The sequence below is a fragment of the Arachis duranensis genome, chromosome 2 (genome assembly GCF_000817695.3).
Source record: "Arachis duranensis cultivar V14167 chromosome 2, aradu.V14167.gnm2.J7QH, whole genome shotgun sequence".
Classification (NCBI taxonomy): Eukaryota; Viridiplantae; Streptophyta; class Magnoliopsida; order Fabales; family Fabaceae; genus Arachis; species Arachis duranensis.
The window spans coordinates 7,351,847-7,355,594 of record NC_029773.3 but is presented as its reverse complement, the minus strand read 5'-3'; the positions used below and the strand labels follow the sequence as shown (position 1 = coordinate 7,355,594).

General features: G+C 29.7%; 1 long non-coding RNA gene across 1 annotated transcript; it reads left to right on the top strand.

Annotated features, from left to right (window-relative positions):
- Positions 1 to 485: 485 nt before the first annotated feature.
- Positions 486 to 1,990, top strand: LOC127744864 (uncharacterized). The gene is made up of 2 exons (XR_008006108.1): positions 486 to 684; positions 1,521 to 1,990. It is a non-coding gene; the product is annotated as an uncharacterized LOC127744864 (long non-coding RNA).
- The last annotated feature ends 1,758 nt before the right edge of the window (positions 1,991 to 3,748 follow it).

The window sequence follows — 3,748 nt, the reverse complement described above, 5'->3', positions numbered from 1 at the left end:
TAGCATTGGCACACAGAAATCAAGAAAACGTCATATTGTTTATTGTTTGAAAAATTTTATGTGCATTTCTCACGAGGCATAATAATTGTCTGCATTTTCACATTATTACACAATAATATTATTTTTCTCTTTAATTCAAAAGTTTCTTCAATTTTTTCAACTTTTTAACCTATGTATTCTCTATAACAATTCATAATTCAAAAGTGCAAATTGGTTCTTTATTCGTCAGTTAAATCTTTTTCTTTAAAGGTATTTTTTCTATTTTCTAGTATATAGATTTGATAAAATATTTGTCATAATTTTTTAGATTGTTTGAGATCTTGATGAACTTGAAAAATCTAAGGTAACTTTTGTTTTTGTATCTTGTGTATTGTATTTAGATATAATATACAAGACACTAATATAATATTCAGTATTATATTTAACTAGACGAAAATAAAACTAAAATATTATGCAAAATAATTAAAATAGAGATATCTCCCTTACCCTCTTCCCTCCCTGTATCTCACTCTTTGCCCTAACCCTTCCCTAAACACCAACTCAGTTTCTCTTCTTCATCAATTTCTAAAATCTAAAAATCTAAAATCCCTAGTTAAGCTCCTCTTCTAAAAATGGCGCAGGGATTAGGGGAATACGTTTCTTTTATCTCTATTGAAATTTCAATCTTCTTCGTTGTAGCTTTTGGTTTGTTACTCCTTTCTCACTCACACTCCTATTTTCTTTTCAATTTTCTTCATTTCTCTTTCATTTTCTGTTTCGATTTGGTATGCTTCTGGCTTTGCTGTGTTCCTGTGCAAATTTTTTATTTATTTGTTTTGAACTTCGGTTTGGTTATTCAATTTGTCAAACCGGTTGAAACTAAACTAAAATTAAGAAGTGCATAACGTTACATGTTTTTTTTTTTAGTTTTTGATTCTTCTTTTTGGTTCTGTTTTGTTATAATGAAGAGTTTGCATGAGCTGATGATGGTTACTTGTGTGCATGTGTGTGTTAACTTGTTTATCACTGGAATTTGTGGGGATCCTTTATTATTTTTAGTTCATTATATCCCTAGGTTTGTTGATAAGAAATTTGTGCAATAGAGTGAATCATGGTATATATTAGTATTATCATAATGTTTTTAAAGTGTGCATGAGATCTGCTGGTCGAATCAATTATAGCAAAATTGATTTAGTTTAGAATTGATTTTGATGTAACATTATTTATATTATACAAAGAAAAAAGTTTTCTTTTCTCTAGAGGTGGATCTGTAAAAAAAAAAGACTAGAATTATTTCTGATATGGGCTTGAATTGAAACCAAACAAAATTCAAATATTATTTTCTTAAAGCTAGAGTATTATTTTAATTGATCATGAAATATTTACTTTTCATGTGTGGTTTTCATAAGGTATGAGCCAAATATTTACAGATGTTCAACATATCTGTGTTCATCATTATGGCTTTCTTGTTTTTCTTTTCTTTTAATTATTGTGTTTAAAGTGTTAACTAACAATGAATTGTCATATATGCATGCACATAGACACATGTCCTGGAGCTCACACGTTAACCATCATATTTGAATAATTATATCTTAGAAGGTGATTCCACCTGGTGCTTCATATGGCTAGCAAGTAGCAACTCATCATCATTCCACCGAAGATTATCATGAGTACCATGAAGTTGTTGCTAAGATATTATATCCAAACAGAGAGGATAATACAAAGATTATATTAGAGAAGTTCAATGAACTATATTCTAAGTGCCAAGGAGTTGTTAGCGTTTGTTGGCTACATGGAATTTCAATCATAAATGGAAGGGTTAGAGTTGGACTGTGACATTGTGCAATTTAGTTCAACAACATAGCAGAGTTTTAACTTTTTGTTTGATCTCTATTTAGTTTACATGTTTGTTTATTGTGGAACAAACAAAGGACTTTTTGTGTGTTGATATAATGTCATTGAGTTTAGATCTTGAAAAGTTGTGTAAAATATACAAAATAGTTGTTCATCATTTGGTGAGGCTTGTCCAAAATATACATATTTTGCTATGTCTTATTGGTACTTTGCACTAGTTTAACAAAAAAAACTTCATCATATTGAAAAAAAAAATCTGAAACTAATTCTATTCTAATTTTCAAACTAAATTTTGCATTTAAACATACAAAAGAAACTTCCTCACAATTGAATTGAAATCCAAAACTAATTATAACTTATTTGAAACTTCCTCACAATTGAATTGAAATCCAAAACTAATTATAACTTATTTGTAGTAATGTTAAACAAAAATTTGCACTAATTTTAGCTAAAATTCTGCATTAACATTAACAAAAGAAACAATTCTACACATATTGAAAATTATTCTGCACAAAATACCAAATTGTTATAAATCTAAGATACCAAAATTCTGCTGACACTACTAATTCTATATTAACATGTGCCAAATTGATTAGTCTAAAAAATCAAATGTACTATAAATCCAATCTCCAACTTTGTTTCTTGAAAAGAGATTAACTCTAAGTATGCAATATAGCTCTAACAAATCCAGTTTTTTACTATCTTCTAGTGACTAAAAGGTTTTTTTCAATTGAGGATTTATGGAGAACTTGAGTGTAACAGAAATAATTTTATCATCGGTGAATCCAAGCTCGCTAAGCATATCACCGACCTTTTTTTCCTCATGAGTCTTTACCATAACTTGAGCAAAAGCATCCAAACTTTTTCCTTGTTGATCGAACACATACTTCAGGGTGTCAGTTAACTCCTTCATCATCTTGGTATCTTTTGCCGCTTTAGATGAGTATAGCTTTTTTCTTTGTTTCTTCTCAGAAGATGAAGCCACAAAATTCAATTGTTGGAGTAGAGATTCACTGAAATCATGGTTTGAGTTAAACATATCTATATCTTCTGCATCCACTTCTTCATCTCTGTCTTGCTGCACTTCTTCTTTAGCTTCATTGCCGCATACAATAGCAACTCCGTTTGCTCTATCTTTACAAAATATTTTCTCTAAACATGGATAAAAAGAAAAATGCTTTCCTGGAGTAGACAATCTTACTCCTTGTTTCTAGAAAACAAATAAAAGATCATCAAAGAGGGATAGAATTAATTGTCAAGTAGAATAAAATTAAGTGAATCAAATCAAACATGAACACTAACTTTCATATATGCAGCTAGAATCTCTTTGTTATCCACAACCATGCATTGCTTCACATCATCCCATCCAAAACCGCTATAGGCTGCCATGTCAACAGCAAATTGATATTTTTTTTTTAGCCTCTTAACCTTGTTCTTGCAACGACTTATCTGAAAGCCACCATCTGAAAATTTTTCATTCATTTTCGTAGCAAGCTTCTCAAAAGATTCAAGTTTAAACTGACCCGCATCAGCTATTCTTCTTTCACTGACAAGTTCCTCCATAAAACTAACAAATATCTCGGACTCTTCATCAGTCCAGACATGTCTATCCATTTATCTCTACAATCTAGATTAACTCAATCAAAATTCAAGTGAGCATCCTAAACACATGATGACATCATTGTAAACAAATTATCATACTAATTCAAAAAAACATACATACAACAAATAAACTTATGAATATGATACATTTAAAGCAAGTGGTACATGTAGTCAAAACACAACATCAATAATGATTATAGTTTCACTATTAGGTCTTACAATAAATATCCAAGACAATAAATTATCAAAATAATTCAAATAAAACACACACACAACAAGTAAACCAAGTAATTTATACGGCTATGCATCCACT